The sequence below is a fragment of the Ursus americanus genome, chromosome 4 (assembly GCF_024610735.1).
Source record: "Ursus americanus isolate L20-20 chromosome 4, mUrsAme1.1.p, whole genome shotgun sequence".
NCBI lineage: Eukaryota > Metazoa > Chordata > Mammalia > Carnivora > Ursidae > Ursus > Ursus americanus.
In genome coordinates this window covers 55,398,163-55,425,723 of record NC_142130.1, presented here as the reverse complement: position 1 = coordinate 55,425,723, position 27,561 = coordinate 55,398,163, and the positions used below count along the sequence as shown (strand labels likewise).

Sequence of the window (27,561 nt, the reverse complement as noted above, 5' to 3'; positions counted from 1 at the left end):
AGTGCAACAAATGCTAATTAGAGTCACGAGCAATTCGATGGCGACATTAAGTAAATGGAGGGACAAAAACAACTGGTTTTTGGGAAAGGGGAATCCACAGGGCTAGGCAGTGATTGGTTTTAGGAGAAAGGTGCCATCCTGGATGTTTTTCATATGGGCCCCCAAGAAGAGGATGGTATCATTAACAAATACAGAAAACTGGAAAGGTGGATCAGGTTCGGTAGGCAAATTAATTAATTTTGGACATACTAAATTTGAATTGCTCACCCAGCAGTGAGTATTTGAAGTTGTATAACAGGCAGGTGGACGTTTTGTTCTAAAGCTCAGGTTGAGGTGTGCCTTGAAGTCATGGGTAAGAGTAATAAATGGATGTGATATTCAAAACCATGGAAAGGACTGGTATCTTCAAATGAAAAGCTAAGAGTTGGAAAGGACTCTGGAGGTCATCTTGTTCAACTCTATTATAAACCCCTCATGCATTAAACTCTTCCAGCAAATGTATTCAATAAGCACTTTTTTTATTTTTAATGATTTTATTTATTTGTTTGACAGAGAGAACACAAGTAGGAAGAATGGTAGGCAGAGAACTAGGGAGAAGCAGGCTCCTCGCTGAGCAGGGAGCCCAATGCAGGGCTCTATCCCAGGACCCTGGGATCGTGACCTGAGCCGAACCACCCAGGCGCCCCTATTAAATAAGCATTTATTGGATGTCTGTCAGATCCTACTATGTTATAGGACTGATGTAGGCAGTGGACGTAAGTTCAACAGGAGGAGCCTACATTCTGTGGGGGAGGTGAACAAAATTATTGCTGTCAGTGCCATTTTGGAGGTATAGACTAGTGGCACAATACCACAGTGGAAGGTGCTCAAGGAACCCTTTATGGTGAGTATGAAAGTCCAGCTGAGTCTTAAATAAAAAGACAAAGTGAGGAAGGTAATCTGAAGCTACAGGCAAAGTAGGCTGGCTCACAGGTGCCACGGTCAATCGGTCAATCGTGTTGAGGGAGCTCAGTGGGGTTAACTACTGCTGTTTTAATAGGAGGAACTGAAAACTAGTCTGGAAAAGTTGATAGGGGCAAGATCTAAGACAGGCTAAGGAGTCAGGATTTTATTTTTATAACACTGAGAAACAGCTAAAGGGCTCTAAGAAAGAGTGGCATTATCAATTTTTTTTAAAGATTTTATTTATTCATTTGAGAGAGAGAGAGAGACAGCCAACGAGAGAGGGAACACAAGCAGGGGGAGTGGGAGAGGAAGAAGCAGGCTGACATTATCAAATTTTTATTTCAGAAAACTCAGCCAGGCAGGAGGGTGATGAATAGATTAGAGAGAAAGCAAGACTGGAATCCTGGAAGAGTTCACCTGGAGACTAGTCCAGTGACTTGTGCAGTTAAAGGCAGTGACCATGAACCCGAACTGCAGGGGCAGTGGGCTTGGACAGGGAAGACTGACATGAAGGATATTTGTGAATGCAGTGACTGGTTAGATGTGGGGAATAAGGCAGAGTCAAGGAAGATGCTCAGGTTTCTGGTAGAAAGCACTGCCTTTCACACAGCAAGGGAACATGCTAAGGGGAACTGGCCTGGTTGGATGTGGAAGTAGGAGATAAGATCATGAGTTCGGTATTGGCCATGTCAAACGTGTGCTAACATGGCAAGCACTCAGTCACATCCTAAGACTTATAGTAATAGTCTCTCTGAGTCAGCCCATCTTGTTTGTTGGACAAGTCCTTTCATAGGGCACCGAATGGTGACTTTAAGGCCACAGAAGCGGAGACAGAGCAAGGTATTCTGTTGACTACATAGAACTGCATCAGAGGCAGAGGATCCACCTGTGAACCCTTAGCGTTCTAGAAGCCTTGCTGGAACAGGCAAAACCTGGCCTAGAGTCCCCTCCATGCCTTGATAACACAGCATGAAAAGATGCCCACTATAAATACCTAAAGTAAGAGGTAGCAGTACTTACATTTTTTCATCCCTGTTTTACTGACTGTCTGGTATTTTAAAGGGGGATTAAAAGTGGAGAATAGAGTAGTGAAGAGCTCCTGAATGAGGTCAATGGAAGGAAAGGGCGGAAGGAGGAAGGGGCAAATTGGAGTTGTATTTAAAGAGGTGAAATCAGATGTTCTCGGTGACGGATACTCTGACAATTTCTGTATTTCTGTTTCAGCTTCCTGGGTTTTGCTTTGGCACTATAGAGTATGGAACTCTGGCTAGAGAGCGTCTCTGGAGATCCTGCTGCCATATGTACAAGGAGTTATAACGCAGATGTGGGAGATGGTTGGTGCTATTTCTGTCACTATTCTTTCCCCACTTCTGAGCATTGTCACTCTACTGAGCTGCAAAAACAATGATGAGATGCTCTGTGATGATGAAAATCTCCTTGTGGGACCGCAGGCCGATGTAATATAACAGGCATTCATTTCTAGGACGGTGCCTGGATAGAGCAGAATTATAGTTTACATTACCTTTCTCACTCCCTGCGTGCTGCTCTAGCCAACTTAGACATCTTCCTTACCTCTGGGACTTGGGTATGTTTGGGGGTTAACATCTGCAGAGGCAGTAAGAACAATACTTGTCCAGGATCATTTTACCCACATGACTCAGATGGCTGGGCAAGGTAGGAACTGGGGATTCTAGTCAGGACCCAGAATGGATAGGTCTGGAGGAGGCCATCATCATAACAGTTAGAGGCTTTCAGACGCTCAAGTGCTTCCACAAGGCAAGTCCAGGTCCCAGCTCCTTCTTACAGAGTTTCAAACAGAAATGGGTTTTAGAGTTTCCCTTAGGGACAAGCCCAACATAGAAAACACAACTTGAGCGGTGTCTTCATTGCACACCAGTTTACTGACATGTGCTAGGACTTGTGGCAGCCATGGTCATCTGCATTCACTGGTAAATAAATTAATGCTTTGGATGAAGTCTCTGGGGAAGACTAGGGCTTCAGGAAAGGAACACATGGGACAGTAATATATGAAATACCAGGAAATTACAATGTGTATTGTTTGGATATATTTGTTTGTTGCTCCATGTTAAGAAATTTAAAAATAAATATAGAGTCTTTTTAAAAAATTTTTTTATTTATTTGTTTGTCAGAGAGAGCACAAGCAGACAGAGCAGCTGGCAGAGGGAGAAGCAGGCTCCCCACTGAACAAGGAGCCCAATGTGGGACATGATCCCAGGACCCTGGGATCATGACCTGAGCCAAAGGCAAGACACTTAAGCAACTGAGCCACCCAGGCATCCCTAAATATAGAGTCTTAACCTAAATTTTAATTCACCAGAACTTGTTCCCCTTTTGTCTTCTCCCTCTTGGTCTTTCTTTTTTTTTTTCCTTTCTTTTCTTTCTTTCTTTCTTTCTTTCTTTCTTTCTTTCTTTCTTTCTTTCTTTCTTCTCTTAATCAATAATGACTGGAGGAATACAGAAAATAGAATTGATCTATAGAGTAAATGAAAATATGGAAAGAATGGTTACAGCCTGCTATTTCTGCTTTCAAATGAATCTCAGCTCAGCCACTGCTAAGGAAATGAGAATGAAGGGAAAGAACCCAGGGGCTTCTGTTCGTACAGAAACATCTGGGTTTTAATGGTATGATACAGTAAGAATCATTGGCACCATCATTGCTATTAAATGTCTGTTAGGCATTAATAAAACAGAAGAGACTCATTTAATATGGCATTTATACTGGAAACCTTGGGATGATGGTATGTAATGAATCACCGGTGGGCTTTATCAGTGAGTGTGTATTTTTGGCAGGATCACAGAAAGGGAACAAACGAGAATTTACTTTTGTGATCCTCCAGTGGGATAGAAGAGAGAGAAGAATGTGGCAGTTCTGGGGAAATATTTTAAACTTCAAAGACCAGAGCCCTCAGATCTAGTTACTGTTCTCACAGGGGCATTTTCTCTGTCCTGTTGACTGTTTGGACAAATGTTTGCAACCAAGATTGTTGCTGAATGTCTGAATTCGGCTGAGGAGACATTCTTCCTTTTCATCAACAGAAGTGGTTTGAATACATTTTTTTTCTTTATCTTGTAGCTTCTCTCAGTCATTTCATTCGAGTCTAACTCTCAGGTTTATTATTCACATTTTCTTAACATTTGTAAACTACTTAGGTAGTACAGCAAATTTAGGACAGAAGTGTTAGGAACCTAGTTTATTATAGGAGATATTTAATTTCTGCTAGTGGATAATGGCTAAATACTTTTTTCTTGGCATTTTCATCAACATGACTGACTTTGATCATTTGCCCTTCGCCTTTTTCTCCACTATAACCATCTCTCTCTTTCTCTTTCTACTCCTCACTCCCACCAACACCCCCTCGGCTTTTCTAGTAACATAAAAACTCAACCAACTCATTCTCTTGTGAATCACAACAAGAAGGCTTCAGCTTGGTATTTTATCCCTAATGGAGGCTGCAAAATATTTTAGTAAAATCATGTGAAAACTGCCCTCCATAACATCAGCATCATGCCTAGAAATGAAAGAATTATTCATGAATGGTAACAGAAAACTAGAAAAATGAATAGGGAACATACCAGAGTATCTGAGATAATATGATTTAGGTGTGCAGTAGCTGTGTGCCTCCCCTGCTATACGCCTGCATTCTTCCCTGTGGGACCTTTGCTGGCAACACAGTAGAAAATTAAATACACAGAGCTGAAGTGCTATTTGGCTTCTGAAAAATTGAGTTGTTTCATGAGATCATGGAAACAGCTCTGGACCAGACTCTTGTGTCCACCTTCCTTTTGAAAGTGCTCTATGACCTCCAGCAAGGCTCCTAACCTCTCTAGGCCTCAATTGCCTTATTTATGGACCTTACAATAGGTTCAAAGTTTGACGATTCTTCCAAATTCTCATTATCCACAGCTTGCTTTCATCTCACAGCCAAATTCTAAGTCCTCAATGGCAAAATAGCTACCTAATGTAGGAAGGAAACACCAGCTGATGACTGCAGAATTCTTCCCTAGAAGACCAGGAGGGAAGGGTGAGTTTAGTTTGGAAAATAACCCTCATGCCCTCTAACCCTGGCCCGGTGATGCCTTTATGAACTGGGGCTGGATGAAGAGCCCCAGTTCTGTTCAGTGAAAGAAGCAAACAGGACCTTGGAGTGGGGAGGGTAAACTTATCAGCAAGGAGATAGCAAGGTCAGAGGACATAAAGCTGGTTGTGAGGTGGTGGGAAGCTGGAGCTCAGGAGAAGTGAAAAACAGTAAAAATTCCCTAGTGGTTAGAATGCAAAGGTGTTTTGAAAGATAGAGATACCTAAGAAAAAATTGTTAGTTGTTTGCTGTATGTGCTATATTGTAACATCCCCCTGCCCCCCACCTAGCCTCTCTCCCAAACTCTCCCTTAAATTGACTACAGTTTAAGCTTTGATCGTTATTAAGGAGGACACATGAGGTGATGAGCACTGGGTGTTATACGTAACTGATGAATTATTGAACACTACATCTGAAACTAATGATGTACTATATGTTGGTTAATTGAATTAAAAAAAAAAAAGCCTTGGGGCGCCTGGGTGGCACAGCAGTTAAGCACCTGCCTTCGGCTCAGGGCGTGATCCCAGCGTTATGGGATCGAGCCCCACATCAGGCTCTTCCGCTAGGAGCCTGCTTCTTCCTCTCCCACTCCCCCTGCTTGTGTTCCCTCTCTCGCTGGCTGTTTCTATCTCTGTCAAATAAATAAATAAAATCTTTAAAAAAAAAAAAAAAGAAAGCCTTGATTGGATGAAACTCTGGGGAAGGGGGGTCTTACAAGTGAAGGGGGGACAATCAGGTTGGTGTCCAACTTATTGATTCTTCATGGAAGAATCTTCTTCATGGAAGGAGACAGTGTTCTCAGGAGGTGAAATGAAAGCAGAGATGAAAAGGTCAGAAATCGCAGGAGACTCCTAGAACCAGAGTTTGAGAAGCTTAAACCTCCATGCTGCTCACCATCCTCTTAACAAGAGGCTTTCATGCCTGGGTAAGTCGGGATATTTGAACAATTTTGTGGTTTTCCTATTTGTTTTTTTTTTTTATTTCCAGTCAGTATAATACAGTGTAATATTAATTTCAGGTGCACAATATGGTGATTCAGCGCTTCCATACATCACCTGGTGTTCATCACAAGTGCTCTCCTTAATCCCCATCACCTATTTCACCCATCCCCCACCCACTTCCTTTAAACAATTTTGTTTAAATGTAAAAGGATGCAGTGACCATAGCAAGCTAGCAGATTTGAAATCATCCAGACAGCTGACATTTATTACACTAGGACAAGCAAATAATAGTACAATAATTCTACCTTTTATTTTCTAAGAACCAAGAGAATGGAAATAAAAATTGGGATTTTTTTTTTAATGCAGGCAAGTTTTGCTTTGACTCTTTTAAATTAAATTTTATTTTTTTCTTTTAATTAAATTTTAGATCCTTTAAATTTAATAAGTTGATAAAATAGGGACTAATATTTTAAATAGCAAGGCTTTGGAAATGCAATGTTAAAAGGAATACTTAAGGTTTTTGAAACAAAGAAGTATATCCTCTTCTTTATATCACATTCACAGACTAGCTGTTGGTCTGCTTTTCAACACAAGATATAAATGAGATGCAGAATATATTCTTCATTTTCCTTTAAACAGATCTTTCTATTGTGGGCATTCTTTTAACCATGATTTTAAAATGGCAGATTATGGACCAAAAGGAAAAATATGTTGTTCAGATTAACCTTACCTTCTGGACTAAAAGGAAATAACATGTTGTTCGGATTAACCTTAGCTTCCATGAGCTTCTGCATTAATAATCAGGCTTTAATGACAGTATAAGTAATACTTTACATTTGACTGATATGTACAATCATTTGTTCGTAGTTAACGTGTTGCACGGAAGTAAAAATGTCCGAGATTTTTCTAAAGGGTTCATTGCAAACCAAGATAACTCCTGGGAGGGAAATGAAGAAGAATATAATTTCCCTGACCTAGCTAATTAAAAAAATGAAAAAACAAACAAACAAAAAAACCTTGAAGGACTGTATATGCCTAGTGCTCGTAGAATTTTGAATAAATAAGACTATTTTCTCACCACGTATCTGGCATTATTTACCGGTTATCCCTTTAAATCAGTGCTTGGTTCCCATTTATAAATGTGAAGAATGTGTTTTCATTTTTGGAGCATGTAATCAGTATAGTGGATACTACTGACTTGACTATAATGGAGGGTGAGAGCAGGCCTTGGTAAAAGACAGGTACTAATCAGTCACAAGTAGTCTCGTAACAAAAATTCATGGATTTCCTAATTAGTTAGCACTCATTTGGAAGACCCTCAGAGAGTAACAGCTCCATCTCATGACGCAATTGAACTATTAGCTGTTTGATTTGATACAGTAAAAGCAGTTTTATTTCCCCCAAATCAATGACCATACATAAAGTAACTCAGGATTCACTTTAGTCTTTTTGTCATTTGCTATTATTCTCATACTGAGAAATAACTAATATTGAGAAAGTACTTCACTATCACAACGAAAAAATATCCACTCACTCTAGATGCCATTAGCCGCATATGTATGGAATTAATTAAATCACCTACAAAATAATGTCCCCACCAGAAAGCCATGCTGAATCAGCACCCAGATTTTATTTTAATAACTGCAACAGTGTGTATAATTAAATTGAAATTCTCTCCAAACTCAGTCATCATGCATACTTATGGCAGTCATCCATTTCAAGAAATTATAGTTAGACATGGCCCAGAATGAATTTTTAAACACCATCTGTGCCCTAATGGAAAACAAAATGAAACAAATGAGCCATGTTTGAAGATAGGTTAAAATATTATACTCAAATCCCATCTGTAATCACATATTCTCTCCTGAAATTTACTTCCCAACAATTATGTCTATATATTTGGCATGTAGAGAATTTGTTTTCTTTATCCAATTTTTCTTGGTCCTGGAATCTTTTTCATAAGTGCATGTCTTATTCCATTCTATCATATGAAATAAACCTCACCTTTTCCCCAAAATAAATGAATACGGGAGGTAGTTAACATTCATGATATGTAGAGTGAGTAGCTTCTAAATATTTTTCTTTAAAAGTTGCCCCTGTGGGGGCATCTGGGTGGCTCAGTCCGTTAAGCATCTGCCTTTGGCTCAGGTCATGATCCCAGGGTCCTGGGATTGAGGCCCGCCTCAGGTTCCCTGCTCAGTAGGGAGTCTGCTTCTCTCTCTCCCTCTGCCCCTCCCCCCTGCTGATGCTCTCTCACTCTCTGTGTGTGTGTGTCTCTCTCTCAAATAAACAAATACAATCTTTAAAAAAATAGTTGCTCCTATGGACTTAACGTAGCTAATAAATGATAAGAAAACTGTGTAAGAGAAGACAGTACGAAAACTGTGTTTAGAAGAGAATCTGAAGATATTTTGAGAATGTAAAATGTCCTTTCAAAAAATGCAAAGAAGCTTAGAATTCTACACCCTACCCAAAGAATGTTAATTTTTCCCCATCAGGTTTCCAAATTGATTTAAAAACAAGCTGCATAAAAAATATGACCTAATTTTACACACTATGGAATAAAATGAGCTACTCTGCTGATATGAGCACCAACAGAATCACCTGATGGGGCGTCCCAAGTTCTGAGAGCCCCTTTTGGAAACCTGTGGCCTGCTTCCAGTAATGGTAGGAAAAATACGAGAACCACTGGGTTAGAAGATTTAATTCTGACAACGAGGCTGTGTGAGTTCATTAGGGCTTTGCTTTTTTCAGATTTACATTTAAAAATCCTTATGTGTCTATTTCCATCAAGCTTCTGTCCATCCTAAGTCGTATATCTTCCATATTCCTCCTCCTTTGCTGTAAGAGTCTAAATGAAACACTTTGAACCATTAATGGAATGTAGTTGACCCAGTGCCCTCTCTGTCACAATGTTGATTCACAGCCACAAGGAGCACTGGGCAGCGAGCCCAGATGCCGTCAGTGTCTAAATCTCAGCAACAGGTCAAATGTGGTACTTGCTTAATGGGCCCCTCTGTCTTGAGCAAGCAGGTTGCCTGTCACAGTGGGTACAATTTCTCTTGGTGGGAATTAGTTGTACACAATTTCCTGTCACCAGGATTCCTCAGAAGGCTGTTTGTGACCAGGATGTGTTACTCTTCTGTAGCAACTGAAGAATCGTGTACTCTAATGCTGGCCGCTCCCATGCTCAGAGCTGTGGCCAGAAGAAGAAGGGGAGGGGATTCATGTTTAGTGAACCTCTACCTCTGGTTGGCATTTTACCCATGTGATATTATTGATGTCTCGCGGCATTTCAGTGAAGTAAGTATAATTATTAACACATGGGCACACTGATTCAGTGATTAGGCTGGGACTCAGCTGGGTTGAGACTCCAGGCCTGTCTAATGTGAGTGTCATGTTTTTTCCACTTGACCACACTGCCTCCATAGTTATTCTGGGAATTTTGCTTATATCACTCAGTGACCTAAATTCTTTCTAAAGCCTTCTACCAGCAGACAACAAAACACACCTAATAAAAGCACACCATGTTTTGGGTCACAAAATGATTATTTGATACAAATGCCTATTTTGGAAACTGTTAGTAAATGTCCATTTTATCTCTTGAGTTTTCTGAAATTTCATCAAAATATTCAAACCTTGAATATTTTGGGAGGTGCTCAAGCTTAGATTCTGGAGTTGTTTGGTTGAATTCAGTGCTCAGAGAATGTGGTGGCATGCCTCATCTTTCCATAATGTAGTCCCACAAAGGCTTGGAGAATCTGGGAGATTAATTTCCAGTTAAAAATGGTGGATTGACCATGAACATTTATTCTTTCCTCCCACTCTGAAAATGATGTTAAAGTGACATAAGGAGAATTAAGAAGGTATATCAGTAAGGACAAAGGCTAGAGTTTTATAGATCAAGGGAACATCAGGCAGAGGACTGATTTAAGAACCAGAGCCAAAAATGGAGTTGGGAGAGTGCATACGTAAATGTCTTCATACTGAATTAAAGGGCACTAGTGCTCTTTCACCATCTGGCTTTCACAGTTCAAAAGCCCAGGCCACAATGTTATCTATACATTAAATGGAATGTTCTGAAACTTAACTGAGGTTCTGAAACATTCTTCCATACCATTACTATCTATGTGGCTTAAATTTTGTCTTAGGCCTGCTGTGGATTGCAGTATGGTGGGCTTGGTCAGTGGTTATCTTCAGCCCATATTCCTGGTGTCTCAGGGCCCTGTTTGCATTTTAACAGCTACTTACTAAGTGGGCAAGAGCATGTATCAACTTAGTGCCAAGCTAACCTGAGAAGTGGCAAGCTAATTTCTACTGAGCCAGTTTGGCAAGATGAAAACATGAAATTTTCTAATGAAACATACACTAATTTTGTGACAAAATTAACTGACTCCTGATAGTATTTCTTTTCAACACCAGATCTTAGAATCACTCTTTAACACCATAATCCCCAAAGAGACAATTATGTCAAAAGTCATGCTTATATCTCTCCTTTGCCCCACCACCCTTCTTCTCCATGCTTTATGCACTATTTGCTACATACAATTGCATGAATTCCACCCACGCTTCTCCACGGTGTGAGCAAATGGCATGCTATAAACTACCAAGAGTTAGCTGGAAATCACAAATCTCTCTTCACATTTTTGGATTCTCTTAGCATATGCCTAAGGTTTTAGAGAATCCCTTGCAGGGGCTGGATTCTTTTCTTTAATCTTGCTGTGAAGGAATCCATAGACCAGTCCTTTAAGATCATGGGGTTCTTAAGATCCAAGCTTACCTTATCTGTGACTCATCCTACCTACATGCTGATACTGAATTGTTTGCTGCTGGAAAGCACGGACTGTTTTATATGATTTTAGTGTCTCTTGACAATAGCACTACAATAGGTTTATGATAAAGCTTTGATGAATGAATAACGTATAGATGAGAGGACTGTGACTCTTTTGGACTCAAAAATTCTCTTATTGTTTGGATGCCAGGTGTCGCCCTACTATTTCCAGGTTTTACCACTAGCTTCTGTCCGAAGGCCCACATTACAGGACAAAAATTTAAGATAAACCTCTGTTTACTTAAGTCTATATATTCAGGTTTCTGTTATTTACAGCAAAATGTGATTCTAACTGATACATATGTATGGGAGGAGGGAGGTTGTCCTGCTGAAATAAAAATTAAGCAGGTCCACACTGGACATTTTCTAAGAGGAATTTGTACTGAAAAAGACTTTGTTTTAAATTGGTGTAACAGTCCCTTTCATAAATGCTGAGTATAGATTTATATGAGCCTGCTATTCCCTAATCCCTAATCGGATTAAATAAATATTAAGTCATTTCTAACTTGTCTAACATATTGTCCATAATACTATAGCAAGATATAAATATGCGTGAGGAATGACTCTCTAATAAGCTTCCATTAGAGCTTATTAGAGATGACTGGATAAGTACAAATATATATGATACAAAGTGCAGTCCAGTGCACACCATGAAATAGATGTAGACGGGATGTGGAGAGACACTGCATTTTGTTGAAGGGATCTGGAAAACTTCATACAGCAGTCCTTTGAGAATGGACAGGATCTCAACAGCTTGAAAGGTTAGGACATTATCAAAGAATAAAATGGTACAAAGTCCTGAAGGTAGGTGTGATCTAAAGAGCTATTAGCTACCGTATAAACTATGCTAATTTTTTTCAGCTCCTGACTACCGTTAAAATATCATTTTAGATCATTGAGATCCCCCCATTTGCATTTTAATTTAGCCACCTTTGATACTCTTGTCAGAGAAAAAAAAATTATTTCTCCGTTTAGTTCTAGCAATGAAAGTAGGGACTTGAAGATATTACAATTTTGAGGGCATTAATGTAAATGAATTCCTTATTTGTACCCACTGTCTGTGAGAGAGCTTGGAATATACTAGTACATCTTCATTTTCCATGATGATTTGAAAGATGCCTATTTTAGTGATATTAGGATTATAATAAATGCAATCTCCTTGACTATCCTTGCCCACTGTATAATGTGTGATGCTCTTTAATTGCACTCCTTGTCAAACAAAAGGAAATTATACAAAGGAAGTGATACAGCCTGTGAACAGATAAGAGTGTGCACTTTGTAAATTGTTCTGGAGTGTGGGAGAATCCCTAATGAATCTTTGATCATCACTTTCTCTCCCTTATTTTTAAAATGCAGTCTATGACATTCTTTCTTGATGGTAGGATGGAGAGATTACCCTTCTTCAAGGTTGCCAAATAATTAATACCATGGAATTTTTGCATATAACCTGAACAAATCATCCAAATGGTTGAAGAGATTGTAAGGGTTTCAGAAAAGAAATTTAAATAATAAAAAGCATATATATAAAAAATTAGGTCGACGTGTGGACACCAAGAACAGGAATAATGCTACCTTTGAGAGTGTCACATGCAGACTGTGAACTGGTCAATTCTAGAGAGTGGCATTCACATCATAGTCTCTCGTTCCTGAGTGGTGCACAACTTCCATGGCCATACAAGGCAGCCCAGGCCATTCTTTGAGTTGTCTTTTGTTTTGCTTATTGTGGCTGCAGGGGTCTCCTTACCAAGTTTCCCTGTGTTTTGGGCCTTTCCTCCAGCTCGTACTTTTCCTGGAGCATTGGCAATGGGATTGACTGGCAGCTATGTTATCTGCACTGTCTTTGGCTATGTCCTTGACTCCCTACATTACCCTGAAAACTAGCATTCATGTATCCACAGTCTTTGTCAGATAACTAGTGGGGATGTTTTTTCTTTGTCACCTTTTGTTTGTTTGTTTGCTCCTTCCAGATGCCAAGGTCTTTCCCTGCCTATGACTTTCTGCTTTAAAGAGAATCTCATTTTGTCTTTGTGTCCTTTCATTAGAGTAGCTATGTCATACATTGTCCAATCAGGGATACTTTAAGATATATTACTTGGTCATCCTAATAGAAGGTTGATATTGATAATGAAACTGGAATAACGGGTATAAACTGGGACTGTGCCAGGAACCCTGGGATGTCTGATCACCTATCCTTCTCTTTCTCTAAGCTGATATACAACAGGCTCACACCTTTAAGGGAGAAGCTATGTTTGGAATATTTACATTCAGTAAACGAGTAGTCATTGTCCTAATGTCCCTGAATGCACCTCACTTCACGGCACTACTTCCAGGACTCTCCAGAACTCCCTACCCTTTCCTTTAACATCTAAACTGCCACACTTGGTGTGGCTGGAGGCCTCTACCCTGTCCCAGGCCTACGGTTGGCATCTGCTGTGATAGGAGCTGTGCCATATCACTCGCTCAGTGTTTATAAGATTACCCCAGCCTTTCCCTATCCATCTGCAAAGTCCCGTTTTCTTTTATTTACTCTGTCATTCTATCAGAGTGCCGTTCCAATACTGCAAAGATTCCCAAGCTTCAGTTTTCTGTTTCATCCCTACATAGAGTTGTGTTACATTCAGTTTTGCACACGTTAGTTATATACATGTTAAAAATAGCAAGATATTTTTCTTTGTCTCAAGGAGAGAAAGGTATTTGATTTTGTTATCAGCTTCATAGAACTGCACTGTGATTATGGTTACTTCAAGCAAACAGCTTTGAAAGAAGAGCTCTGTCTCTCATCATAATAACAGAATTATGGAAAGATTGTTTCTGTCTGTGAACTGCCTTCTCGAACTGGAATGTGCAGAAGAGGACTGGTCTCCATGAGTAAGGTGAGAAAAACGAAAAAAGAGTGTCAAAGAGCATTATGACTAAAAAAAGGGTAGAAAATGATTATGTCTTTTGCTTAAAAATCACAAGCCAAGTATTTCAGATTACTGGGTCAAATTAAGACATTTCAAGGAGCAATAGAAAAAAAATTTAAATTTTGTGATTGGTGAAACAAATTCTCCCTTTTTTGAGAGCACCAAATAAGGAACCAGGATGAAGTTCCCCTACCCTATAGCAACTGTGAGTTGAAGGGTGAGCTCTGGATTAAGAGCCAGTATTTTCATCACATATATAAATGTGAGATCTGAAATATTTAAAATGCTAAGAGGTCTTTAATAAGAACTTCTTTGAGGAGTTAGTCCCTTTTTTGTCATGCTCAGAACCGAGATCGAGAAAGGCATAAGGAGAGCATAAAAAGTCTAGGGATATGATGGGGCTACAGAAAGACATAGGACCTATAGTGAAATGAAAATCTGGGTTCAAATCCAACTCTGTCCCTCACTAATTAACCTCTCTGTGCAGCTACTTCCTCATCTTAGAGCAAGACAAATACTACTTTCCCTATGAGGCTATTATGAAGATCTTACAATTTAATGTGGATAAAACGATTAGCATGCCTACCCCACAGTAACAGCTTGATAGATTTGTATATTAAAAATGGGGTAGTTAGATGCAGAGTGTAGGAACTAAGGAGACAATTTTTAAGGAAGAGCCTAAGGCAAAGAGAAAGAAAGGATCAGTGTAAGCTGAAAACTAGATGGGGGTCTGAGGAGCGTGTGAAGAGCTGGAAGAAGACCATAAAACAAAGGAAGGAGAAAGAACAAAGCTGGCACTCCTGGAGACATTGACGTCATGTCAGGTTGAGATGAAAAGCAATCCTGGCATATACACAATCCCCTTGCTTCTCTGGAGACCGAAGGGAAAACAGTGGCAATTTCTGGCCCCAGAATATCAAAAAGAAGGCATACTGTTACAATGACTGCACCCCATGCGTCAGTGTTCAGATGAGAAGTTCATAGCCCTGATGTCCGTGGACTCCTAGAGGAGCCGTCAGCGTGCTTTGGGAGGCCCCATAAGGCCCCTAAATTGTGTGAAAATTTTGGTGTATATTTGTGTATTCTGGGAACAGACTCCGTTGCTCTCTTCAGATTGAACAAGAATGGTTGTGGACATTCTGTGGCATTGTGTAGCAGCAGTGTAGTTTGGGAAATTAATATCTCCTCTAGGGGGGTGTGCTTGATCTACAAATAATCCCATGCCCCTTTGCAATAATCGGTTTGATATTAGAAAGAATTGAGAAACAAACCTGATATAGCCATCACTCAGCTTTTTCTCTGACTCTTGAGAGAGCAAAGCTGCTCTTCCTCTAAATGCACATGTCTGAAGAGGCATATGGCCCAGCCTGGAAACCAGCCTACAGTCATAAGAAGATGAATCTGACATTGTGGGTAGAGAAATAGAGAGATGAAGAAAACTGGAGTTCTCAAGACATTCTTGAGCCAATGGTTCAACAATGTCCTGAAGCCTGACCTACATCTGAACTTCCTCTCCTGTAACTAATAAATGTTATTATCTAAATGAGCTTGAACAAAGTTTTCTGTTATTTTTAACCAATTGTATCTGCAGTGACCCTCAAAGTGTGAGAGCCAGTAGCTTATACTACCTTAAATGGAGAACAATCATAGGGAATGAACTGTTTAATGTTAAAGCCATTTCAGTACAACTGGACGGCATGACGTGCTTGTGTATTCTACCTCAACTACGGTGCTTCAGCAACATGTGCTTTCACTCCGATGCAGTTGTAGGAGTGCCCTCGAGCCCTTCAAAGTGGTAGGAGGATGAAAGAGCGCCATCATACAAAAAGAGGTGGTGTGGGAAACATAGGGAGTGTGTGTGGGGAGGTCTTTAATTATGTAGTGTATATACATTTCATGTAATCACAATAGTTCAGAAAAACTCAGGTATACAAGAAGTGTAATTGGGACAGTGTATAATACAACTGCCTCAAGGCATCACTGGAGAGGGAGGTATCTGCTTTTAGGTCTTGATCAACCCCTTGCTAGTCTTTTGCTCCAGAGGTAACTCATTAGGTTTAGTACTCGGCAGGAGTGATTCAGTACTCTTACTTCATTGACAAATGAATGCTCTGTAGGCACCAACCAGCTTGTTCTCTGCCCCTGGCTTTGCAACCTGCAGACACAGCTAAGTCCTAATCCAAACTTTAGTGTAGACTAGTCACCCTGCCTCTTTCTGATATGCACCCCCTTCTCTAGACTGCAGAACTTTGGTTAGGCATGTTATCTTGCTTTCTTTCTATAGCACTCTCACCTAAACCCTACATTCTACTCAGAGCCCACAACAACTTTCAAATGCTCTCTATATCATTTTAGGACTTGGACAACTTGGGAGGATGAAGATGGAAACTTGTGGCCCTCTATTGGCTAGATCTGCCATGCTACTCTCTCTCTATAGCCCTTCCCATGACTGTGTGAGGCTGTTTCTTCCAACATTCTAGGCAGAAAGCTAGGCGAATGTCCACTCTACTCTTGGAACTGAAACTTAAAAGGAAATCTGAGAAGGAATTCTGTGGGTTTGTTCTTGATGCTATCCTCTTTGCATTTTTATCAAATTTTATCTATTTAATAAATAGAATCAGTCCACGGATGACAAAATGCTGGGAAAAATGGATGAACATAAAATCATAGCCACAAATACTTGTCTAGTGCTTACTATATCCATTCTTCTATGTGCTTTACATATATTAGCTCATTTAATTATTATTTCATAGATGAGGAACTTGGGACATGGGGACATCAAGTCACTTGCCCAAAGTCACACAGTAAGGAAAGAATAGAGTAAGGTTTGAATCCAAGTAGACTGGCTCTAAAGTACATGCACTAACCATTATGTTTTGATGCCCCTAGCATGGTATAATAGTCAAGACAATAGAATAGATTCTTTAGATAGCGTAGGTAGGGAAATACAGATTTTATAATAGTCTATATGACAAAAGACAATGGTTTTTAGTTGGTTATCATCTGGATTTGAACAGGAATACCTGCTTTTTAAAATGTTAACACAATCCCAGATTTCTGGCAAAGAAAAATATGATTCAGCAAAAAGGAAGTAAATGTTCCACTGTGTTCGGACTACTCTAACCTATAGGTTATGCTGGAATATTTCATCTAAGTCTAGTGCCAGAGTTTACAAATAACACTATTGGACTCAAGATGTCTAGTATATAAGGCAAAATGACGTTCAGTCCAGTGACCACTTCATATGAAATGGGACAGAAACTTGTCAAAAAGGCCAGGTAATAACAGCTTTCAGATATGCCAAGAATCATAACAAGGAAGAGGTATGGTCCATGAGGTCATGGAGTTAATATTTCAGCTCAAGACTGAGAAGAAAACCCCTAAATGTTCAAAGTCTTCCACAGGGGTCAGGGCTGCCTCATTATGCAGTGAACTCCCAGGGAACAGAAGTTTGAGGAAGTGTCTGGATGACTCTTTGTTGAACATCTCATCTGGTGGGAAATGACATTAATTGAAATGCCATTCCAACAAAGTTGTTTTAGGAATTTGGCTTTTCAAAGGTAGTTTTTAGCCAAAAAAATATTTCCCACACAATTGTGAATTTAAAAACATCCAATTAGTATAGACTTCCCTAAACTCATATTAGCACATAATAACAGGCAACACTGCCATTAAACTTGAAAGAATGAAACTTAAGATGATATTTCTAAACTGCTTACTTCCTTACTTACCATATGTTTTGCAAAAATGTCGAAAGGCCAATTCCAAAGGTTATTTTCCTGCGGCTTTAATATCTTTAAGTGCTCTGGCTTTGGAAAGACGCTGCAATAAACAGAAGTGTGCACATGAGGTGGTTGATGGCCCCGCCATGATGCCCTGTAACCCAACTGCACAGGTGATGAGTGAGGAAGGCAGAAAAGGTTCATGTAATTAGAGAAATGAATTCTGGGTAAGCCCAAAGAACATGTCTTGTGAGTCATCCATGTTCACATTTCTCTGAACTTTGTCTATCCTAAGGAAGATGAAGCAATTACGTAGACATCATGTCTTACCCTTTCAGTACAATGCATCCCACATTCTTCCATCCATTCATCATCATCAGTGGTATTTGCGTTCAGTGCTGTCATGCAGAGCTAGTTGCCAACAATTACTAAAAAAGAAACCAAAAGGTTTTGCATTAAGGAGACCAAGCAAAACCAATTTTCATAATCTGTACTGTAAAGACATCAATCCATTAAGGCGAAAAGTCACTAAGGAGCCCCAGAAAGATGTCTTGCATCAAGGGCTGTCTCCAGAGAACTAAGAAGTAAATGAAGTGTTTATCTATCACTCATGATTTCTCTTCTCTGAAACAGAATCCACAATGACTATGACAGATGTACCACAGCTTATCCCTCTCCGTTTGCTGTCCATTTTACCTACATTCTCACTCACTGCTTGTGAAAACTTATTCTCTGGATCTTCCTCATTACCTGTTTTTTCCTTCCAAACAACAACAACAAAAATACTCTAAGATTTTATTACCAGAGACATTTCACGTTTCAAGCATCCTGTCTGATACAGTATTGCTCCTATCTCTCCCAACTTCTTAGAAAAAGAAAGAAAATGTTCTAAATGTATTTTTCTCTTCTTCTCTTCCTCTCTTTCCCTCCCTTCTTCTTTCCCTTCCCATTCCTTTTTTCTCTTCTCTCCTCCTCTTCCTTCTCCCCTACCTCTGGAACTCATGTTTCCCTAAAAAAAATTATATATTCTTCAGTCTCTATCAGTCTTCTCATATTACTAAAAATAGCACTTCTATAGTGCCTGCCATGTACCAGGCAGTGTTCTAAGCACATTACATATATTGGCTCATTTAAGCTTTTCAACAACTCTAGGAGGTATGCAGTATTGTTATATCCTTTTGTAGAAAGAAAACTGAAGCATGGATAGGTTATGTAATTTGCCAATAGTCATGTAGCGAATGAGATCTGAGTACAGTTTTTGTGGTTCCAAAGTCCATGCCTGAACCAGTGACATATACCACTCCATTAACACTAGAGTTTTTCAGAGCAGTGACTTCCTTAGAGACTGAGAAAGAAGGGAACTAACATCCTGGGCTTCTAATTTATGCCAGTTACTCAATGTTATCTAGCTAGATTTCTGTAACCAGTTAGGCATTATTATCCCTGCTTTCCAGACAAAGTTAAAAACAACAACAACAACAACAACAACAACAACAACAACTTAACTAGCCTTTACATGAGGCCTCATCTTTGGCATGGTCTTCTTGCTCATTCTGATATCCTGACCTCCTGGACACTCTAGAAAATTTGAATTTTCAAAGCTTCATCTCCCTTCCTTCCTTCCTTCCTTCCTTCCTTCCTTCCTTCCTTCCTTCCTTCCTTCCTTCTTTCCCTCCTTCCCTCTTTCCCTACCCCCTCCTCTTCCTCCCTCTCCCTCTCCCTCTCCCCCTTCCTCCTCTTTGTCATCCTCCTCCTCCTCCTCCTCTTCCTCCTCCTCCTCCTCTTCCCCCTCCTCCTCCTCCTCCTCCTCCTTCTTTTTCTTTTTCTTTTTCTTTTTCTTCTTCTTCTACTTCTACTTCTTCTTCTATCTTTCTATTTTAATCTACTCTAAAGAACTTATTCTCTTATCTGGGTACCTACAACATCCTCTGGTCATGAACCATATTGCTGACACTGACCTGGATCACACATTTTCCCCCTTTCTTTGTTATCCCAAATTCTGAAATGGGATATTAAGAGGAAATGATTAAAGGAAAACTATATGCATCACATTACAAAAATTACTAGGTTGAACCATATGAAACTAATCTTTTTATAAGTCAAATAGTGCAACTTAATATGGATCAACATCATATAAGTTTTATAATCCCCATTTTTAATTCCACAATTTGGAAAGTACAAATTACAGAAAAAAGGCTAGTTTTAAAGAAAACATAATCCTATTACCAAGAATAAAATTGTCAGTATATTTTATATAATTTTTATTTCTTGTATAAAATCATTATAAGTGTAGACTAAGCAGTCCTGGCAGCTAGGATTTGCCATGCTGCCAAATCTCAAAGGAAAATAAAAGATACATTGTGCTCCATGAGAATAAAAATACAGCATATTAAAATTTGTGCTATGCAGGTAAAACAGTGCTGAGAGAAAAGTTATAGCATTAAATACTTCTAAAAGAAGAAAACCCTCAAATTATTAACCTAATCTCCCATCTTAAGAAACTGGAACAAGAACAGCAAAATAACTCCAAAGCAAGCAGAGAAAGGAAATAATAAAGATCAGAACAGATATCAGTAGGGGCGCCTGGGTGGCACAGTGGTTAAACGTCTGCCTTCGGCTCAGGGCGTGATCCCGGCGATCTGGGATCGAGCCCGACGTCGGGCTCCTCAGCTATGAGCCTGCTTCTTCCTCTCCCACTCCCCCTGCTTGTGTTCCCTCTCTCGCTGGCTGTCTCTGTCTCTGTCAAATAAATAAATAAATAAATAAATCTTTAAAAAAAAGAACAGATATCAGTGAACTTGAAAATAGAAAAACAATAGTGAAACAAAGACCTCGTTCTTTGAAAATATCAATAAATCTCTAGTAAGGCTAACAACATTAAAAAAAAGGAGGGGGGCAGAGAGAGAGAAGACAAATTGCCTATGTCAGGAATGAAACGGGAGATATCACTACAGACCCTGCAGACACCAAAAGAATAATGGGGAATACTACAAACAACTCTCTACACATAAATTTGACAGTTTAGTTGAAATGAACTAATTCGTCAACAAGTACAAACTAACACAACTCATTCAGTGTGAAATAATTTGTATAGTCCTATAACTAAGAAAGAAATTGCATTCGTAATTTAAACTCCCCCCACACTTCCCAATTCATTTTATGTGGTTAGTACTGATACTAAAACTCAGCAAAGATGTTACAAGCTTTAAACAATAACAACAACAAAAACTACTGACCAATATCCTTCATGAACATATACACAAAAATACTCAATAAAATATTAACAAATTGAACCCTGTAACATGCAAAAAAGGGTAATATACAACAACCAAGTGGAATTAATTACACAACAAGTGGGATTAATTATAAGAATGCATTGGTGGTTCAATTGTTAAAAATCAAACAATACATTCCATTATTAACAGACTAAAAATCACATGATCATATCAACTAATGTAAAAAAACCCACTTGATAAACACAATGTTTTTATTATAAAAACTCATCAAACACAGCATAAAAGGGAACTTCCTTAACCTGATGTAAGGTATCTATAAACATGCCACAGCTAACTTAATACTTAATGGTGAAAGACTAAATGCTTTCAAAGACAAGATAAGAATGTGTACTATCAAATCTTCTATTTGCCATTGTACTAAAAGTTCTAGTCGGTGCATTAAGACAAGCAAAATAAATAAAAAGCATATAGATTGGAAATGAAGAAATAAAAATCACCCGACTCTTCAATGATATGATTATCTATGTAGAAAATCCCAGGGAAATTGCAACAAAAGCTCTGAGGATAAATAATTGAGTTTAGCAAGGTTACATGTTACAAAGACAACATATAAATATCAATCATATTTCTTTTTTAAAAAATATTTTATTTATTTATTTGACAGAGAGAGAGAGAGAGCATACTCAGGGGGAGCAGTAGGTAGAGGGAAAAGCAGACTCTCCGCTGAACAAGGAGCCAGATGCAGGACTGGATCCTATGACCCTGGGATCACTACCTGAGCTGAAGGCAGATGTTTAACCAACTGAGCCACCCAGGAGACCCTATTAATCATATTACTCTATACAAGCAATGAACCATTGGAAGTAACATTAAAAAGCAGCAATACATATGATAGCTATATAAAAAAAAAGAATACTTAGGTATAAATCTAACAAGATGTGCAAGATTTATATACTGATAACTACAAAATGATGATGAAAGAACAAATCTTTTACCTCTTTGGTTAGGTTTATTCCTAGATATCTTATGGTTTTTAGTGCGATTGTAAATGGGATCGATTCCTTGATATCTTTTTCTGCTGCTTCATTAGGTGTATAGAAACGCAACAGAGTTCTATACGTTAATTTTATATCCTACAACTTTGCTGAATTTGTGTATCAATTCTAGTAATTTTTTGGTGGCGTCTTTTATAGGATACTTATGAAAGAAATTGAAGAGGACGTAAAGAAATGAAAAAATATTCCACGCTCATGGATTGCAAATATTGTTAAAATCTCTATACTACCCAGGGGCATCTGGGTGGCTCAGTTGGTTAAGCATCTGCCTTTGGCTCAGGTCATGATCTTAGGGTCTTGGGATCTAGCCCTGTGTTGGGCTCCCTGCTCAGCAGGGGGTCTGCTTCTCCCTCTGCCTCTCCCCCTACTTGTGCTCTTTCTCTATCATTCACTCTCTCTCAAATAAATAAATAAAATCTTTTAAAAAATGTCTATGTTACCCAAAGCAATCTACACATTTAATGCAATCCCTGTCAAAATACCAACCACATTTTTCACAGAGTAGAACAAGCAATCCAGAAATTTATATGGAACCACAAAAGACCCAAATAGCCAAAGCAATCCTGAAAAAGAAAAGCAAAGCTGGAGGAATCATGATGCTGGACTTCAAGCTATGTTACAAAGCTGTAGTCATCCAGACATTATCAGATAAAGGGCTGGTATCCAAAATCTATAAAGAACTTATCAAATCAACACCCAAAGAACAAACAATCCAATCAAGAAATGGGCAGAAGACATGAATCAACATTTCTCCAAAGAAGACATACAAATGGCCAACAGACACATGAAAAAATCCTCAACATCAACCAGCATCAGGGAAATACAAATCAAAACCACAATGAGATACCACCTCACACCAGTCAGAATGGCTAAAATTAACAAGTCAGGAAATGACAGATGTTGGTGAGAATGTGGAGAAAGGGGAACTCTCCTACACTGTTGGTGGGAATGCAAGCTGGTATAGGCACTCTGGAAAACACTATGGAGGCTCCTCAAAAAATTCAAAATGGGACTACCTATGATTCAGCAAATGCACTACTAGATATTTACCCAAAGGATACAAAAATACAGATTCAAAGGGCCACATGCACCCCATTTTTATAGTAGCATTATCAACAACAGACAAACTATAGAAATAGCCCATCAACTGATGAAGGGTGTGTATACACACACACACACACACACACACACACACACACACGATGGGATATTATTTGGCCATCAGAGAGAACAAAATCTTGCCATTTGCAACAATGTGGATAGAGCTAGAGAGTATTATGCTAAGTAAAATAAGTCAGAGAAAGACAAATATCATATGATTTCACTTATATGTGGAATTTAAGAAACAAAACAGATGAACATAGGGGAAGGAAAAAAGAGAGAGAGGGAAGCAAACCATAAGAGACTCCTAACTATAGGGAACGAACTGAGGGTTGATGGAGGAAAGTGGGTGGGGATGGGCTAAATGGGTGATGAGTATTAAGGAGGGCACTTGTGACAAGCCCTAGGTGTCATATGTAAGTGATGAATCAGAAAATTTTACACCTGAAACCAATTTTACCATATATGTTAACTAACTAGAATTTAAATAAAAACTTAGAGGAAAAAAACCCCAAAAAACAAAATGATGATGAAAGAAAATTCTTAAAGAAACCTAAATAAATTTGGATGCCTGGGTGGCTCAGTCAATTAAGCGTCTGCCTTTGGCTTGGGTCATGATCCCAGAGTCTTAGGATTGGGTCCCGCATCCAGCTCCTTGCTCAGTGGGGAGCCTGCTTCTCCTTCTGCCTACTGTGTTTTCTTGCATGTGTGCTCTCTCTCTCTAACAAGTAAATAAAATCTTAAAAAAAAAAAAACCTAAATAAATGAAGAGACATACTGTGTTTGTAGATTGGAAAACAATATAGTTAAGATATTTATTCTCCTTAAATTGATCTATAATTTAGCACGATTCCAGTGAAAATTCTAGCAGGATTTTTGTAGAGCTCAAAAAGCTAATTTTAAAATTTATGTGGAAAGACAAGGAACTAGAATTTATAAAACAACTTCAGAAAGATAAAGCGGAAGGCTCACAATCCCTAATTTTGAGACTTACTATACAGTTATGGCAATGAAGTTAGTGTGATATTAACAAAGGGACAGACATACAGATCAACAGAACAGAATAGAGAATCCAGAAATTGACCCACACAAATATGGGTGATTGATTCTTAATAAAGATGCAAAGGTAACTCAATGGAATAAGCATAACCTTTTCAACAACAGGCATTGGAAAAATTGGGTAGCCATGGACAAAGATTTGAACTTTGGCTTAACTCATACCTTATATAAAAATTAACTCCAAAGGGATCATATATCTAAACATAAAACAAAACAAAACAAAAACCCTACAAATTTCAGAAGAAAACAGAAACTCTTTATGACATTGTGTTAAGCCAAGAATTCTTAGATAAGAAAGAAAATATCGATAAATTGAATTTCATGAAATTAAAACTTTTGCTCTGTGATAGACACTGCTAAGAGAATGAAAAAGACATTACAATCTGGGAGAAAATAATTGCAAATCATATATCCAACATCTAGAATATAAAAATAATTCTCAAAATCCGATAATAAAAAAACAAACAACCCCATTAAAAATGGGTAAAAGATTTGAACAGACATATCAACAAAAAAGACGTATGGGTGGCAAACCAACCACATGAAAAATTCTCAACATTATTAGCCATTAGGGCAATCCAAATTAAATCCACAGTAAGGTGCTACTACACACCTATGAGAAAGACGAAAATTAAAAAAAAAACCCAAACAACACCACCACCAAAACCAACTGACAATATCAAGCACTGTCAAAAATGCACAACTAGAACTTTTATACATGTTGGTGGGAATGAAAAATGGTATAGCCACTATGGAAGAGAGCTTTGGAGTTTCTTACAAAGTTACATATATGTTTACCATATGATTTAGGAATCTTACTCCTAGGGGTATGTAAAATGAAAACTTCTATTCACACAAAAATGTAGTGAAATGAAAGCTTATATTCACACTAAAAATCCTGCATATCGATGTTTATAGCAGTTTTAGTCATAATAGCCCCCAATTAGAGACAACCCAGATGTCTCTTAATGGGTGAATAAACTGTGGTACATCCACTGAATGGAATACAGCTCAATAATAAAAAGGAATGAACTATTGCCATGCCAACGTGATGAATCTCAAAGCCATGTTGGGTAAAAAAAGCCAGTCTCAAAATGTTATATACTGTATAATTTCATTTATATGACATTCTGGAAAAGGCAAAACTATAGGGATATGACACAGATCAGTGATTTTTGTTACATGTAGCTCTTTGTTCACTGTCTGGAAGTTAAAATTTTGGGAGAGTTATTGCTACTTTTAGTCAAGCAAAAGAGACAACATGGGGAAAGATTTTTCTTACTTTCATATCAAAGGTGGCATATTGCTACGGTTCTTCTCAATATGAAAGAGTAAATTCATTGCCATCACCTTTAATTCAGAAATTGTCTGGAAGATAAAGTTTCTGAAATCAACAGATACTTATTAAAATATTCTATTCATTTGATAATTGGAAAGAAAGCTTAGATTGTAATAGTGATGCTTTCAAGGATTTTAATAATGATAAAAAACGAAGGTGTCAGATCTTTCTGATTTTTTAAAATAAAATAGAACTAATAAAAATTAGAAACTGAATGTAATATCTTTTGTCAGTTTAAGCCTTGTTACTCTCGTGGGGAGGATATGGGGAGGAAGCGTGGAGGGACTGTGAACTCTTGTGATGTGGTTCGTAAACTTGGCTATGCATCACAATCACATGAGAGCTTTCTTAGGACAGATTGCTGGACCCCACACCTCCAGCACGTTCTCTTTGGTAGACAGAACAGCAAAATGAACAATTCTGGTATACAACTGCCTTGCTGTTTCAGGCACTGCACCACCATTTTGGGGTAATTCTGCCAACTCAAGGGACCAGCCAAGGGATTTAGAAGGGAACAGGAATGCCAAGAAGCAGGGTGCATTATACTTCTTCAAGGTCATTGCTTAGTTTTCTTCAGGCCCTTGGACTAAACAAATGGATTTCTATCATATTTAAACTTTTGCTTATTCTCATAGTAGAAGAATCATAAATGACCTAGTCTCTATGTCACTGTCCAGAGAATTCTCTCTTCGGTATTAGGGAGTGGAGCCACATGCTCTCCTTTAATATTAAAGATTCATGGTGCAAATGAATTTAAGTCACAGTGTTTCTGGAAAACATGCAACCACTATTATAAGTATTCTTGGCTACATTTCAGCTGCATGAAAATTGCTTTAACTATTCTTCCTGATTCTACCAATCTCTTCCCCTTTACTGTATTTAGCATTAACTTTGAATTACAGTGTATGGTTGAAAATAGATTTTCAGCCACAGTATAAATTTATAGATGAGGTTTCATAGCAGTTCAATTTCCTTTAAAGAAGGCATGGCATATTATCAATATTTAACTCTGTGCTTATTCACTCTGAGTAATTTACTTGCAATTATCAAGTTGCTGTACTGGGTTTCATTTCTATTAAGCACATTTTTTCCTCAAATAAAACACATCTGAATGGAAAATTTCCTTCTCCCACCTCAAACTTCATTGTCCCTGCAGTCAGGACAACAGCAAAAGGACCAATGAAACATAATCACAATTTACAGATGTCATGTATTTTATGAGTTGGAGATTTTAAATGTCCTATGAAAAAGATATGGAAACAGAAGGGACTTTAAAAATTATTCGATTTAGCTATTTTGTTTTACAGATTTAAAAAATGTTTGGGGCACCTGGGTGGCTCAGTCAGTTGAGTGTTTGACTCTTGGTTTTGCTCAGGTCATGATCTTAGACTTGTGGGGTCGAGCCCCACATTGGGCTCCATGCTTGGTGTGAAGTCTAGAGGGTTCTTTCCCTCTCCTTCTCCTTCTGCCCCTCAGCACAGGCACACTCTCTCTCTTAAATAAAAAAATAAATAATAAATAAATAATAAACAAACAAACATCTTTTTTAAAAAAATGAAACAAAAAGAAAAAATGTCTGAGATTCACAAAGCTTAGGTAACCTGCTTAGGGTCACAGGACTAAGCTACTGACTAAACTAGTACTAGAAATGGGCCTCCTAGTGGTTGGGAAAGTCAATACTAAAACAAATGAACTGAATCCTAACATTTCAAAGGATATATAAATTATTGTAATTCATTTAGGCCTATTTGATGGGGCTTTTAAAAATCTCATAATTCAGATATATTCTAATCAAAAAATAATGTACTGCAGAATTTAGATATTGATTTCCTTCCAAACAGTTCATTAAAATATTTGATTTAAACCAAATAAAAGCAATCATTAATGATGTATTCCTGCTGACTTCTGCTATAAATAAGTGGTACAGGGAGAACCTTGCCGAAGGAATGAAGAGCTAAAGTGAAGCCATAGGAGAAAGAGATGGTCCAATGGGAATGTATTTGGAATAAACTTTTTCTATAATAACTTTCTCAACATTTAACTTTCTCAATTTCTCAACATCCACATTTATTTTTCAGACTTATATTTTCGTTCACTCTATATGTTTTCACTGAATTTTAAGACACAGGTGGATAAATGTTTGTATTGGTGGCAATAATACATTTTTATGGCAAATTAATATTCTAATTGAAGAGGGAGAGGGGGAGAAGCAGACTCCCTGCTGAGTGTGGAACCTAATGTGGGGCTCTATCCCAGGACCCTGAGATCATGACCTGAGCTGAAATCAGACTTTTAACTGACTGAGCCACCCAGGTGCCCCAGACCTAAC

General features: G+C 38.4%; 1 protein-coding gene across 1 annotated transcript in view; it reads right to left on the bottom strand.

Moving 5' to 3' along the window:
* Nucleotides 1-27,561, bottom strand: part of DCBLD2 (discoidin, CUB and LCCL domain containing 2) — a 118,350-nt gene that overhangs the window by 78,592 nt on the left and 12,197 nt on the right. Inside the window, exon 2 of the mRNA XM_087861700.1 lies at nt 17,773-17,870. The gene's annotated coding sequence lies outside the window, so the exon portion shown is untranslated. The remainder of the gene's footprint in view (nt 1-17,772; nt 17,871-27,561) is intronic.